This window comes from Zootermopsis nevadensis, unplaced genomic scaffold (genome assembly GCF_977971745.1).
Source record: "Zootermopsis nevadensis isolate Lab colony 2312 unplaced genomic scaffold, Znev_1.0 Znev_ptg000022l, whole genome shotgun sequence".
Lineage (NCBI taxonomy): Eukaryota > Metazoa > Arthropoda > Insecta > Blattodea > Termopsidae > Zootermopsis > Zootermopsis nevadensis.
In genome coordinates, this window is record NW_028259154.1 from 26,348,217 (window position 1) to 26,364,905 (window position 16,689).

Here is a 16,689-nt window from a genome sequence, read left to right on the forward strand (position 1 = left end):
TGGAAGGAATATAGAATGAAGCGGTCGTGGCCTACTTCAAGATACTGTTTCGATTGCTGGAGGGACTGAGGAAAACCGTGGCCAGGAGATCCGATCTCTGGACCGGCGTTTTAACCCAGAACCTCCCGAAAATATTTAGGTTAAAATTTATTTTATAATTGTTCCAGCGATGTCGAAATAAAATTACGCGTAAGATAGTATAATTGCGTCATATTGTGAATCAAAGTATTAAATTAATTATTCGGTTTTGTCCGTCTAATCACAATTATATTTTAAAATTTACAAATAAGATAATTAAAATATCATTTTATGTTCCACGTCGAAATGTAAATCGATTATTCGATGTGGAACATAAAATGATATTTTAATTATATTATTTGTAAATTTTAAATATGATTGTGATTATACGGACAAAACCGAATAATTAATTTAAAATTACGCGTATATCAACAACTGTTAGGTGAAATAATGATTCTCGTTGCGAACAAGGATTCATTTTTTTGTATAGAGTTAACCTGCTCATCTATTTAATGGTGAAGTGTTGTGTTTTCTTCGCGGTACGGGCTGAATTCTTAAATGTTATTTAGACGAGCTCCGGCCTCAAAGGGTGCGTGATGCATTGAGGTATTCTGCACTAACATCGCGTTTATTGCGAGGAAATAGTTGTCGCCCGCCTTTCTAGCAAAGTGTTCCATTGGAGTCTGCAGCTACCTGTACACGATCATTAATGATCTGATGTTGAACGACGTGCATGTAACGAAACCGAATGGATTGGCCCTGAAAGTCTCTCGTGAGACGAATGGCATTCCAGCTTACTGAGACAGTGGATTAGAAATGTTAAATAACTGGTTGTTACAAAAATAAATTATAATTAATACATTTGAAAACTATGTTGGCCATGAAACGGTAACAAGAATTTTTTGAAATGGAAAAACTTGACGTTGCTATAGAAACGCGTTTCCCGCTTCCTCGTGTACGAAGCACAAAATAAGTTGACGTCTTGTGGGTTGTTACCGACGTTTCGGAGGAGGGTGAAATTTACAACACGCAAAAGAGTAGAATCGATGTCTTTAACAGCTGCGAGAGATTTTAAATTTATAAAATTCATTGGGATCCGTATTTTTAAATATAAGTGGTTGGAAAGTGTCGGATAAAACGAAACCACGTTTTTTCTGGGAGATCACTGACGAGTTAAAAGACCACAGCGTCTCGAGAAGAAGTTTTAAACTATTTTATTTATTCAGTAGCTCAGACTCTATGAGATTTGAGGCCCTCACGGGGATTTTGATGTCGTTGTTGGTGTTCTGCGTTGTAACGCCGTGTTTCGGAGGAACATACTGCCTCCATCTTCAGGGCCCAAGGCTGGTGGAATAACTCAGTGTTGCCATTGGTTTCGTCGTTTAATGCTATTTGTGTTTGTTATCTTTGCGATGTAGACGGAACATTCCGTTTAATTAAGAATCTATCGCGAACCATTTGTAGCTGTTATCAGTCAGTAACTTTGCGTGGTTCGCACCTTCTCCGACGTATTTGTTTGTGACTTTTTATTATTGCGTCCTGACATCATTAAACAGTGATCTTCGAAGCAAATATGAAAGTGTGAAAAGTGTGATCTGAAGATCGCACGAAGAATCCTGATTTTCAAGTGTTCTGTGTACACAGCTGTTATGTTCCTTCTGGAACTGCTGTGTTTACAGCCTGGCGATCGTCTGCTGATAATGGACCTCGGGCCTTATGGGATGACATTGCTGGCTGTAGTTCCGTAAGGTTTTAGAAGCTCCGTGTAGGAGTCCCTGGCGATGATAAACAGGACATTTTCCAGCGTTTATTTTCTAAGACAATTAGGAAAGTGTTTGTCTCTGTTCACACCTCTCGCCTGTTGACATCATATTAGTTTCGTGATTCATGACATTATCTCGAAATTCTACAGGTCGGGTCTAAAAGTGGCTACTGTACACAAGAGAAACTGTTCACTCGCTCGTCTTTTGTTTATTAAGTCCCGGCGACCAGCTCTGTAAAGCAAGAAATCTATTGGTAAAATCCTGGGTTCTCAGGGCGATGAGTTTGAAGATTAATGTTTCCGTGGTCGTTGCGCCATGTTGTCTCAAAAAATTGGACCGACTTTTAAGAGGTGCTCAGTACCTAAATTAAAGTCAAGACGTCGGTCAATTTCTACGAGGTTAAACGACGCGAGATCCTGAAAGACAGACACGGAATCACCTAGCGGAATGCTTTATTTGAAACACCCTGTTCTGCGTTCCTTCCGGACCTCGAACCCAACATAAATCGCGTCGTTTCGACACTCATTTCGTACGTGTTAACGCATGAGCACTCTTTAGCAGTTTTAATGGGGACATCAAACATAGAAGCGAAAGTTGTCTTCTCATTGCGTGAATGCGTACGTGCGTGCATCTCTCTCAGGGCTGTACAGAGTTTTGAAAGTGCGATGATGTGATCTCTGACCTGCCTCTGAAATAGAAAACTATCTTACCTTTTCAAGTGTCCTTTTTTCACGAGGATTTCACCACCAAAATTTCGTATCGGTTTCTACATCCTTTCTAGTTCATCGTACTGTTTCCTGCTGTACTCCACAGTGATTCAAATGTCCCTGTGCACTTGGAAGTGCCAAGTGATTCACAGGTAAATACCCGCGCGCCCCTAGGGCGTGACTCACTCTGTTGTAATTGATTCAGTTTAAAATGCGTAATCTAATAAATGAATCCTCTCGCATCGCCTTCTCTGATTTCCGACTGACAGCGAAGACAATGCAGAAATTGCCAACGTGTCTCGTATTACCGTCTCTTTGTGTTGCCCTGTTTGGGTGGGACGACTGAGGAGGTTTGTCGAAGCTAATTCAACGTCCGTTAGAAGACGAGACAGAACACACAAAGAATTACGTAAAAGTTTGGTTTTTCATTTACCTTTGTGCTCGATGTCGAGAATACACTCAATTAGACAAAAGATGTGTATACATTCTTTTGCGTAAGCCCTCACGAGTGAGGTTCGAGTCCTCATGTATCGATACTACCTTTCGCAACAGCCACGTGTCTCGAATATATCGAAATTAGCGTCAAATTATAATGATTTGAAAATGTTGCAAAGTTTAAATACCACTCCGAAATTCAGTTCAGTGTTTTATATTCTTGAACCATACGAAACTAAAATTGCCTGTTGTTTGATGAGTGTGTGAGACTCGGTCTCTCGTATTGAAGTGAGAACGCAGACCAGGGGTGTTTGAGAACAGGGTGCCTGAGGAAAATATTTGGACCCAAGAGGGACGGTGTGACAGGAGATGGAAGAAAGCTCTATGTTTACGTGATAAAATCGATATTGGCGAGGCTTGTAGCACGTATGGGTTAGATGAGAAATCTAAACAGCAGAGACCTCTTTGGAATTCCCAGACCCAAATGTAAAATTAACACTAAGATATATCTTATGGATATTTGGCTGTGAGGGTGTGAGCTGGATTCGTCTGGCTCAGTGTAGCGTCCATTTTCGAGTTGTGAAGACGGTATTGGAAATTTTGGAGTTCATAAAATGGGAGCGAACGTTTTCACTGTCTGAGCGACTGATAGTTTTTCGACATTTAAGTCTGTATCGATAGTAACTTTCACGCTGTTATCGACCTCACTTGTTCCTGTTAATTTCCGATGGCACAGGAATTCAAAGTGTGTCACGTGATACTCATTTCGTATCAGCTGCGGGCAACAGAAATAACTTTCCTTTCTTTGTCGCATTTGACTATTCCATTTCAAATTTTAAATTTTTTTTTAACCGCTTAGACAATTTGGGACCGTGTACGTGCTGATTTAGATATTACTTGTTTTATTCTATTGGTGTTAGTGTTTATAATACTAAATGTGATGTCGATTATATTTTTAACCTAACCTGAGAAAGTTTTTTATCGTCAGTTCATCTCACTTCAATTCAAATATTCAAACCTACGCCGTGGTCTCCCAAAATGTTTCTATGTTCGAGATTTTCCACTAAAAATTTTGGGTCTGAGTTCATCACAAAGATGATGTTGATCTTTCGGGTTGTAACGCCGTGTTAATCTGTGGCTAGGTATCAACATTTCAGAGGAACATACTGCCTCAGCCTTCAACGCTGAAGCCACAAATAAATAAATATTTATCTGCCTGTAAACGCGTGTGAAGTTATTGTCAGCCAGGAAGATGCTGACACCGGTACGATGGTATCTACGTGCAAGTCCACACGTCGTTACAGCCCAGACAAATCGACAACAAAAATATTGTATGCATTTGTTGTTTCCACCATGAACGCTTTTGTTAATTCGGTGATGTACCTTCGGGTTACGTAAGCCAGCCAGCTGGCTGGTTAGTTTTTTGCTATCGACGTCTCGGGCTGGAAAACACAGATTGTGATTAATATGGAGTCTGGTTACTTGAGAGCGTATGTGCGGGTTTACGCGGTTGATTGTCTTGGCTTTGAGTATAGGCCTTTATAAAAAAAATTCAGTATGCTAATTAACCCCACATCGTAAGACGTAAGAACGTTCAAGGTCACACACTTCGTTCAACGTCTAAGTTGGTCCCCTCAGCGACTTGCATGTTGTCTAACATGGCATTTACATTTACGTTGCTACAGTCTTATTATTTTATGTTTGCCGCAGAAAACTCTTGCGAACTTTTGGGGTGTGTGAGTCACTTAAACCAGTCGTGGTGATACTAAGCGAGATTTCAAGGTTCTCACGACAGTGAGTATGGAGATCGCTGTCTTGTGGGATGTTGCGTAGTGAAGTCCAGTAGAAGTAAACGTACTCATCGCCCTGATGATGGTCACAGCAAGCACCTCCGAAACGTCGGTAAACTTCTACCAGACGACACCGTGCGACATCCATGTCGTCGTCAGAATCTGAAATATCAATTTGTTTCCAACTTGATTAAATTAATTTGTAGTATTTGTATTTCTGTTATGTACACAAAATTTGTTGTCCGAAAAACAGAATGAATGAGTCTTCTTGGAAGCCTTTGGAGTTAATGCGATGATGATATTAAAAAGGATGTTACAAAAATACTACGTGTGTCTTTGGTAGATGCTTGTGGTTGGCTTTTGCAAACTCGGGAATGAACCTTCAGGTTCCATAAAGGCCGGTTAGTTATTGACTATCTCAGCGACTGTCAGCTTCTGAAGAACTTGGACACGCTGGCGTTTGTTTGTGGTCCTGAGGAAGACCTGTCAGCTGCGTGCAGACCAGATGCTGTCAAGGTAAACGCCGCTGGCGGTATGTGGGGGGGGGGGGGGGGCATTTACAGACACGAATATCGTATTTCAAGACGATGATACCGCTTACAGCAATAATAACGTCACTGTTACAACCCACATTCCAGAATTGGCGTATTGTGTACTTGTACTTTCGATGTGAATGAGTTTACCAAGTATCTGAAGATAATATCTAACAGGTGGCCTTGGAAAGAACCCTCTTGTTTACGTCTTTGAAAGTTTTTTTCCCTCGCTACTTCTCGTCATTATTTTCTTATTTACTACAAAGTGTTAGAAAAATTCATCAGTGACCAGTCCAGCTGATCCCTGACTCATTATCTATATTTTGTGGCCCGCGTGTATAACTCAACCCTCCGAAATACGTAATGCAGCTACGTAGCTTCTCTACCTTCTCACCCACAATGTTGCTGCTATTTTGTGAGTTCCAGGAAGTTCCTGAATATGGTTTTTATGATGTTTCGGTTCGTACACTCGGCCTTGATTAAGATTCATTTGTTTCCTCGCAAGAAAAGTCACCTAAGTCCACCGGCAGTCACGTTAAACGTAAGTGACTGAGGTAGACCACGGGATGGCGCGTTCTGTTCCTCAGGGCATTGTTTAACGACGGGGAGACATCGTGAAGGAGGTGCATCGGTCGTATTTCGACATTTGACAGAAGAGCGGACGAACGTCGCTCGAAATCACGGCTTCATAATCGTTGACGCAGTCAGTATTCGAAAATGAAATATTCCAAATAAAAATCTGAAACGTAATTGGCCAGATAATCATATGCCGTTGGTCAGTTTCATGGTAAAAATTACTTTCTAGGGAGCTTAGCTCAGGATAAGGCTTCTTCGGGCTCGGGTACAGGGAAATTTATAACGAAATATGGCCGATTATTTCTCCGATCTATTTCGTATGCGTTCTGCGTATTCCGAAATGTTTTTGCCTGACTGAAAAATAAAATATTCACGAAGCGATTAGCAGATTAAATTCGGGAAATGACGATGATAATGTTCTAGGTTATGACTCTGTATAGACTTTTAGGTAGATATCGACGTTTCGGATGAACATACTGTCTCCATCTTCAAGACTGGGCTGAGATAATTTGGGCGGAAGAGGCCGTGGCTTATTTAATTTAAATCCTGAGTTTGGAATTCTGGAAACATCTCATCCCATTTCCGTGTAAAGTCGGAACGAAACTTGTCCGCTGCTCAGAACCTTCCTTGGTCGTTTATAATCAGTTGAGAAACGCTTGGAAAATCAGCTGATTGGCTGGTTAATCGTTTTAAAACGCAGTGGTTTATGTACCACCTGCATAATAATCAACAACTATGCGTTTTACGCGCGGATTTCATGTTCGTGTCGTGTGGTTAACGTAATGCACAGGTAAAATTTATCTAAACATCATTAACCGTAAATGATCGTTGTCATGGAAACATCTTCACTCCATTTTGGTACAGTTTGGTCCATTTGGTTCAGTTAGTTAGCGCTGTTTAGTCTGAAAATAGCACGAAACTTATAAATACACTCTGTGAGCGAAGTGCAGAGTTATTGGTAATTAAAAAAAAGGTGGTACGTATAGTTACCACCACTCTATAAAATTCCACAGTCTGTCTTCCATACATATTGTGCAGTCGCTTATGGAGTGACACTTTTCTGCAGAGAGATCGGAAAATTGCTTTGAACCAATTTGTCCAGAACCGGTTTGATAATTCTTTTACGATCGATCTGATTAATATTACAGGAAACGTTATTTGCGAATCTGCGCAATTTTCAAGGTTCGTTTGTCCTTTCTCCGAAACTTTCATCTGCGAGAGTATGTTGGCAACCCTGACTAAGGTCACAGTTGCATTCCAGTGTCACCAGTTTAAAATAAATTATAATTTAATTAGCAATCACAAAGCTGATTTCAAATGGCAGACGTCTTGCGAAACGAGGGTATTGATTTCGTATCACGTGGTCTGACGTCATAGTGCGTGTGTCTGTTCTATTTACGTCTGTGTTATGTTTAACCTTTGTAAGTACGATAATTATTTGTTTGTTTTCTGTGATAGAAGAACAAGAACTTATGGTATGAAATTATTATTTCTTTTGTGAACAAAAAAATATATTTCTCAAGGATCCCGCGAAAGTGGCTTTAAAAGTGTGTCCCTTATTCAGAGTAATTTTCGCGTTACTTTTAAAAAATAACACTTGTAATTGATGACGTAGCAGGAATCATTATGAATGTTGCTCTTTTCTATACCTGGTGTTCACTGTTTCGTGCAAAAAAGATGCCTGAGGTCTCGTGGTTGTAGAAATTGACTTTTATTGTGTTGGAAAACAAAATAATTTTCAAAATTTGATTTTCTCACCGCGGTGAAAATGTTGATGTTAATCTTCTGGGTTGTAACGTCGTGGACTTGAGGGTATATACCATTGTTTCTGAGGAACATACTACCTTCATCTTCAGAGCATGAATTTTCGTAGCGTATGTAATCTACCGACAAGTCCACAAGGCGAAATCCTCGAATCGTGCGTGAACAAAATGGTTTTCGTACAAAGCTGTTCTCAACCACGCGAGAGGAGTTCGTAAGGGGGAAATCTTTAGACGGAAAAGTAAAACAGGGAACTGAGGAAGCGATAATCAAGGATCGGAAGGTTTGAAGAAGGAAGATAACGAGAGAGAAACAAGAAAAATTCCGTCAGATTGAAAAAGCAATGAAATGATGTCTCGAAGTTTCGTGCGTTACGTAAGAAGTTCGCACGGCTATGTCCTTGTCATTGTTTTTATTGTCACGGTGATGAGCAGTGTGATGCGTGAAGAGTCCCCAGTGTCACAGAGCGTGAAGGTCGTGACGGAACAGTGATTTTGCGCGCTTCAGACAGAACTCAGTCCCCGAGAACCAAGCTCAGATTAAGGCCCCTCAGACACGCTGACAGACTGACACACTGACTTCTTATCGAAGATGGCGACTTCCTCATCGCACACCAGACAGCAATTTGTAGCGAAATGCTGAGGTGTTCGTTTATGAAACGCGCGCATTTCTTTGCAAGTCATGTTCAAAGGTTGGGTTCAGTTACTATAAAAAAATATTCGAGGTGAGATTTTAGGTTCTCACGGCATCGAGCGTGTAGTCTGGTAGAACTTGACCGACGTTTCAGCCACATATCGCGCTGTTGACAGAGGCAGTGACACCTCTGAAACGTCTGTAAAGTTCTACTGAAGAAGTTCTCAGAAGAAAATCATCTTCAAATGTTTGGATATTTTCATGGTGGTGAAAAATGTGAATTGTTCCACCATGTTGTCTTGTAGATGGTTGGGAGGAGAGCACCCTAGAAATGGAGGTGCCTCCATCAGTTCGTTCAGAATGTATTAGATACGTATCATGTCTCTCCAAACAAGAATAATAAATTGGTATCTGTTGTTTGATGCATGAGCTAGTCTCATGTCAGATATATCCCTACAGACAAATTGTAGGTCTATTGGAAGTGTTGTTTATGTCTGCCATCAGTTCTCATATTCATAATTCTGACCCCTGGCTGTGAACGGTGCAAGAGTGGTTCAAGCGTTCTATTTTTTAGATCGGCCAAGTCTCCTTAATAAAGTTTGCGTAATTTGGCACGCTGAAAGCTCGTACGTGACCAAAAATCTTTCATCATTGCCTTTACATGTCCAAGTTTTAATTTCTATTTCAGGAACATCAACTCGTATGTCCTCATACGCCTTGTTAGTAATGTGATTAATGTGATGGATAAATGTCCTTACTGAGACGCGTATAGTCGCTCAGCTGGACCACCACTTGAAAGACGTAGGTGGATCGTTTTAAAAGAAACACAGTAGGCCGATTGGAAAAAGATCTCCCGCTATACGCCATGTGGGCGCTTGAGGGGAGAGAAAGTATAGTTCCTACTCATTCTCAATTTCGGCGCTAGATGGGGGTGAGTGGTCAGCATCGCGCCCCGGCCGGCTTTACCCCCGGCAAAGGACCCCGGTACCTACTGGACAGGAGGCTGGGTGGGACTCAGAGGCTAGAGGAACTCCGGACATACAGCCCGTATTCAGTGAGTTTTCTGACTAAGCTACCCGGCTTATAGGAATGCGGACGAAATTCATGTCGATGAAGACAGGCAATCTGGTGTGCACCGGGTATTGGCTGGGGAAGAGACCTCTGGGGAGACTTAGACGTAGATGGGAGGATAATCTCAGGCGGGATCTGTGGGAGAAAGGAGTTGAAGGAGACTGGATTTTGTTGGCCCAGGACAGGGTCCGGTGGAGGGCTTTGGTTAATTCGGTGATGAACCTTCGGGTTCGGTAAGCCATCTGGTTGGTTGGGTTCACTATTTGGGAAGCCTGAGGGGAAGAGACCTCTGGGGAGACCTAGACGTAGATGGGAGGATAATCTCAGGCGGGATCTATGGGAGAAAGGAGTTGAAGGAGACTGGATTTTGTTGGCCCAGGACAGGGACCGGTGGAGGGCTTTGGTTAATTCGGTGATGAACCTTTGGGTTCGTTAAGCCATCTGGTTGGTTGGGTCCACTATTTGGGAAGCCTGAGGGGAAGAGACCTCTGGGGAGACCTAGACGTAGATGGGAGGATAATCTCAGGCGGGATCTATGGGAGATAGGAGTTGAAGGAGACTGGATTTTGTTGGCCCAGGACAGGGTCCGGTGGAGGGCTTTGGTTAATTCGGTGATGAACCTTCGGGTTCCGTAAGCCATCTGGTTGGTTGGGTCCACTGTTTGGGAAGCCTGAGGGGAAGAGACCTCTGGGGAGACCTAGACGTAGATGGGAGGATAATCTCAGGCGGGATCTATGGGAGATAGGAGTTGAAGGAGACTGGATTTTGTTGGCCCAGGACAGGGTCCGGTGGAGGGCTTTGGTTAATTCGGTGATGAACCATCGGGTTCGGTAAGCCATCTAGTTTGTTAGTTAGTTAGCCAGTTCACATCAGACCCGTCTCCCGAAATATCCGCGATGCATGTCCTGGTTACAAGCCTGCCAATCCAGCGGGCTTGCCCTGCAAAACTTTGGATTGGCGTCGTTAAACACGTTTTCATTCCGTAAGTTCTGAAAGTCCGTACGCCACTGTTTCTGTACCCGATGACTGCCACTGTGCAGCTGCTGCTGCTGCTACAGCTTCGGGTCACGACCCTTGGAACATCACATTTGAATAACATCACTGCTACAACGAGGCCGAACACATTCGTCTCTCTGTTCCGGTTACTGCCTTCATGTCAATATCAGACCGGAGACGAAATCAAGGGGCGAGAAAGAGCGACACTTTCGGTGGGGTGGGGGGGGGGGGTCAATCTGTTGGAAGGTTCCCAGCATTTGCCCGTTCGTCCTTCTTATTCGGATGAAAGTTAAGACGTCGGGGCATGCTATTCACACGGTAGAAACCTTCTGACAATTGTTCTGACCTCATCAAATTTGCTTTTGTGACGTTTGAGCTCCTAACAGATGATGGAGTTAAGTGGGCGTCGAACCAGGGCCTCACACTCGTATTGGAATCGCCTTATATCCTTGTATTATTGGTGTATTTTGCCTTGTGCGAGTACGTCTGAGAAAGTTTTTGCAATTCTTAACCGTGAATCGATTGTGTACTGTTAGGTCATTTTATCAGTTTTTATTATCTTGATGTTTTAATGTAAATTCACAATTTCTTGGCAGTCATTTTGTCTTCGTCGGAAATGACGTATTATCATTGTTTAGACAATGGTGTTAAGTCATTTGGATTTGGATTTCGTATTTTGCGTGTTAGATTTATTTGGTGTTTTTATTTAAATTCTATGCTGGGACATGGGAAACTTGCGGTTAAGATAAATCAGTTGTTTTTTTAAGCTGTAAAACCAGGGATTTTGTTTGGTGTACAGGGCTGTGTGTTTTGTTAGTGCGATGTTGGGTGTTAAACGCAGTGGAGAGGTAGGAAGAAAATTTGAATCCGGTGCATCTAAAAATAAAAATAAATTCTCAGAGACAAAGAATCTAGAATTGAGTGGTTCACTTCTATAATTGTATAAAAGTGTAATCAACAAAGATTCAGTAGTGAGTTGGTTTAAGACGTGACACGAATCGTGTTCGTCAGTTCTAGAGAGAGGTAGTTTCCAAATAATTAAAAATCATACTAGAAATCACCTAGAATCTAATTATTCCTCATGAGACCTCTGTGTTCCAGTCCCTCCCAGCTGTTTTATTCAGGACGTAACAAATTTCCTGAACACCCTTTAGCTTATAGGTTGACCTTTATGTCAGTTTCTGCATTATTAATACTGATGAGGACAATTGCACTCGGCTGTCTCGCCTGTTCTATTTCAATTGTAACGCTGCTGTATCTCGAAGACCATCGCTTACTTTCAAAAACCCGTGACGTATTCAGCGTCTTACTATCTTCGTGTTGGCATTCTGGGGTTATAACGCCGGCCATGAAGATGGAAGCGTCTTGTACACTCGAAACGTTCGTATTTACCTACAAGTTCACACGTCATTAAGACCAACATGGACACTTTTTTTTACGCGGTGAGATCCACAGATATCAACGTTTGCTGATGGATTGATAAAAGTGGTGGTAAGATATCATACCACCAGAATAGACAATCCGTTTGACTGAATAATTTTTATTTGCTACAATTTCCACGTTTTATTTTGTACTTAAAACGTTAGAAAAAGTACAGAATGTATCAAAAGTCTAGAAAAAAGAATGTTTATCCCTTATTGGTTATTCACAGAGAGAGTGAGTGGTTGAACCATGAAATTGCCGTGGACTGGACGTTGTCATATCATCGACAGCCATGTTATGTTCATGGTTTCTTAATTCTTGCATTTTATTTTAATCAAAATATCGCTCAGTGGCTGTCTGATGCTTTGGCTTCTGATACAAAAATACGCTTTATTTATAATCGAGAATCAGATGTATTATTAGAAACTGTTTTATCTGGTGTTCTGTTAGATTTCTTTCCCAGCAAGGAAGGGTTACTGTGGTGACTGTCTGTATTAATTCCATTGTCACTACGCCCCGCATGTCTGTTCCTATAATTGTCATCGATGTTTGTTCAAGGAGATGCATAAATAATAACTTTTTAGAAACACCTGTTGGATGTCGCGCGGATCATTCGATGCGTCACTCTGAAACATCTGCATCGGTGAAACGATGACAATTCGTTTAGCCGAGGTATTTCCTGTTCCAGAAACTACGGAAGGCCGTGCCTTTTAAAGTGTGCAGGTCTTGAAATTAATGAAAAATACGGGATTCAACGTTCGCTGGCATTGACTCCAGATACGTGGGGCAGAGTCTAGAAAATATGAAATCTAGCTGGCTGGATTTTCGACAAAATTTTGGGTTTTTCAATGTCGTAATTCTATCGCTGCTCCATATCCACGAGGTCTTCGATACCCCTACACCCTAGGCCCTAAGTAAAGGGCTTTATTAAACAACGACCTTACACGAAAGGAGTGTTTCTGGAAATTGAAATGCCTGCATATAAGGAAGCTGTGAGGATGCTGATTGATTCTTGTCCTCTAGGAATGGTACAGTTCGCTCAGAAAAATCTAATTATGGTAGAATCTTCCGGCCAGGAACGATTATACGTTTAAGTTCTTTTTTTAACCGGTTTTAATGGACTGCCGCGCCTTTATCAAATCAATGAGTCATATTTCTCAGTGGCTCTAGTTCACCTCAACCCTGAATTTTATACACAAGTAGATCGGTCTCACTTTGCGGTACAATGGTCAATGTCACACACACGCAGTCTGTAAACTGTATTTTGTAAGAATGATTAATCCGCGACCTTTCATCTCTCACTTTTTTTTTTGTCTGAATCACATTTTTAATTTGTTCAGTGTTGATGATTACATGTCAGCATCACAGCGACCAATGGGATGAATATTCGACAGTGAAGAGGACATTGTTTTCAATGCACTTTTTAATTTTAATTATGACTATTATAGCCCAGATCATTAGCGTTTAAAAATTATTTTAAATCATTTCTAAATTAGAGATCTTACACCTACGTAAAATATGCGTTTATTATCCTTAAAAACAACTTCTTCAAGCATAAATATTATTTATTGGCTCTAGATGGTGACGAGTTTCCTCGTGCAGAGGGGTTAAAGCGGCCGGAGTGTGGGACTAACCACGTATCTCTATTTAGTATCGTTGAAAATGCGTGGAGATTTACGTACGCGCTTTCCATACACCACGAAAACTTATTATAACTTAAGTTGAAATTTTTCTTATACCTTTGAGTCAACCATTTGAAGCCCATCTTTGTAATGGTGAAGTGTTGTTTTCTTTGCGGTACGGACTGAGTTCTTAAATATTCTTTAGACGAGCTCCTGTTTCAATGGTTCAAATACGAATCGTTGTAACCCAGATTCCGCCACAGAGAGAAGCTATGTGTTAACACGCTGTGGGCGGACAATGGTAGGAAGCTGGCGACGTAATGTGGTATCCATCGCAATGCCCCAACACAATGAGCATGGCCGGTGTCCAAGACGGGTGGTACGTGATGCCATCATGATGTGCGGTACGTCGGGTTCCGATAGGATCTGGTCGGACGATGCAACGCACTTCGAACGACCTCCTCCCACAGCAGCGTTCGAAAGAGGCGACCAGAAAATTTGTTTCGAACAACATGGCCTCGCTTCGTGTTCTGAAGGTCCAGGGTTTACATCTCGACCCGGAGACGGGCTCTTCTGGGGGTATTCGTGGTTGTATTCAGTCTCTCCAGTCTTTACTAATCATCCAATCATTCAATTACATGCTTCAAGGACACGGTAAAATTATACAACGTAGCAACACACAGCAGAGCTGAGGCGAGTGATGACAGCTCAGAATGTGAGGTGTAGCAAATCTGTACTGATGAGCTGTGCATTGAGGGAGGGGTTGAGAAGTATTTTCGTGGTGTTGAAGGAATATGGTGACATCTCCTGTGGTAGAGTGTTTTTTACCTCAAGGGAACAGACCACTTGAAGTCCCATGTGTGGAAGGAAGGATAATATTAAAATTTGATCTCAATAGAGTTGGGTGTAAAGGTGTGTACTCTTGGTAGGACACGGTCCGGTGGCTGGCTCTTGTGAACAGAGAAGTTGTTCTTCGATTTCTGTAAAATGCAGAGAATTTCTTCACTGTCAGCTTTGAAGAAGGGCTGTGTTGTGTGGAGCGGGTTACATGTTAGCCCCCCCTGTCCCAGACATCCTCGCTGTACAGTATGGACACAGGATTGGCAGAGACATACGGCGTATCTTCATCGTAACTTCCAGTCGGTGATGGATTGATGGATGGACGGCTTGATTCTCAACAACCCGCATGACCTTGAAGACTCATGTCATGTCATGTCATGCCATGCCGGTGATTTGATGGAATACTGCTGCCAACTGTTGAGTAAAAACTTAATTTACACTGAGGAAGTCGTCAGAAGGTCGCGGATGAATTGTTTTTAGTTTGAATGCAGAGTGCGTCGTCAGATACGTGCCAGACATACTTCGACGTTGTGCCCAACTGCCTGGTACAGCGTCTCCCCTGAGAAACAATTTCTTGGGGTTCCACGAAAGACGAGAAAATTCGTGAGTAATTGAAAAAATATTAGCTTGTGTAAAAGGACTTCATTGAAGGAGTTAATTCAACGTTACCACTCTGTGCGTATCTGTCGTCACAAAATTACCTTTTGCCTTTCTGAGAAATAACTTAGAGCGGACCCCCATGACTCCTGAATGGACAAGGCGTTAGTCAACACAGAAAAGGACACTCGTCTCAACACTTCACGTTCCATCTCGTTACAGACAGAACATAATACGGCACTTACACCAGCTAAAACGTCGCTCGTATGTTTTGTTTCATTGTGAGAACACGTATCGCGCCTAATGTTTATGCAACGTCATTACATAAGCTATAGTTTCGTCACAAAACTTGAGTCTCTCGACTTCTGTTGTGACGTATTTGCTCAAGTGCGTTTGTTATGAGGTGTTTTGATGCTTCGAAATGTGGAGAATGAAAGAATTTGGTTTTTTGATCGGTTTATAAGTCGCAAAGATGAAATATTCCGTACTGCTTGGTATTAAGCATTCCCCGAATTCAACCTGCACATATTTTATTCGTGAATTAAATTTCGACTTGTTATTATCATTCCCAAAGAGTCTTTCTCCCATTTTAGAATTATATTTAAATAAATCTGCTTTTAAGTTTACGAAATGTTTTAGAAATGTTGTGAAAACTGATTCTGTTTAATAAGATAGTTACTGAATTATAGTAGACGATTGTCAGTAAGTGGCATATGAATCATTACTCGTTAATTATGTGTCAGACTAGCCTTTATTCTCACGTGTTCCAAAAGAGTTTTGTTCGATAGAATTTATTAATTTAATATCCAAGGTCAGAATCACAACGCGTGGGAATAAGGACGTGTGAATCACTCTTGGAACAAAATAAATGCCCCCAGTACAAATTTACTGAGGTTCAACTCTCACTCAGCTGATGTAGTATAATGATCCTTATTATTAGTTCATTACAGTCTATTCTGGTACATGCAAGGCGTACAAAATTTTCCACCAATTTTCTATAAATAAGATACAGTAGTATGGTTTCAGTGCGATATATCAAATGTCAGGGTCGCAAAATTAGTTTAGGAAATGCGATTCAGAGGTTCAAAATTCAGTTACTCCTTCCGCTTATAAAAGGAACGTTGGCCATCCTGACGAGATTTTCGTAGTTTAGAACTTTGGCCATACTGATTGGAGATTTTTGTGGTTTAGAACGTTGGCCATCCTGACTGGAGACTTTTGTGGTTTAGAACGTTGACCATACTGACTGGAGATTCTGCCTTCAGGGCCTCTCTTATTTTTAGAGTAGCTTGACGAAATAACAAGTCATATCCTGACAATTTCCTGGAAGGATTGAAAGAGCCAAGACCTGTCAGTACTCTAAACGGAACTCGAACCAGGCTCCTCTGTTACAGGCCTACGAGCTGTCACTTGCGATAACTACTTCTGTTGTTATCGTCAAGTGATAATATGGCCATATTCATTTGTTTCGCTACTTTTATAAACCATCACGTGCAACGCTAGTGAAGTCGGCTTCAATGTTTCTTCTAAATCCTGGATCTACAGCGAATGCTAAACCAGTCTGTAAAACGTTTCATTATTTCTTTTCAGATCTGCATCATGCTCGAGTGTCTGATCTTGGCCTCCAGCCAGCAGGAGAAGCGTCTTCATCAAGGTAAGGCTACTCCCTGCTACATTCTTCCTGTATGACTCACTTTATACAGACCAAAGATTTCTCTGCATGAGTCCTTGTTCCGACACCCACCATGCAGACGCATGAGAAGTGGAGATATAGCTCCACACTTCGGCATTAATGAAGGCGACCTGGCCGCTTTGTCCCTTAGGAAAGACCCCTGGTGTGCACTGGAGAGGAGGTTAGGTGGGGTAACTGCCTTTCTGGACGTCATGGTAAAGAGAGAAATCCTGGCCAACCGGGAATCAGACTC

At 41.8% G+C, this 16,689-nt stretch overlaps 1 protein-coding gene across 1 annotated transcript in view; it reads left to right on the plus strand.

Moving 5' to 3' along the window:
- The window catches only part of l(2)k10201 (zinc finger protein 511 lethal (2) k10201), a 67,885-nt gene extending 51,467 nt beyond the window's left edge, over positions 1-16,418 (plus strand). Inside the window, exon 6 of the mRNA XM_022077554.2 lies at positions 16,355-16,418. The gene's annotated coding sequence lies outside the window, so the exon portion shown is untranslated. The remainder of the gene's footprint in view (positions 1-16,354) is intronic.
- Positions 16,419-16,689: the final 271 nt, after the last annotated feature.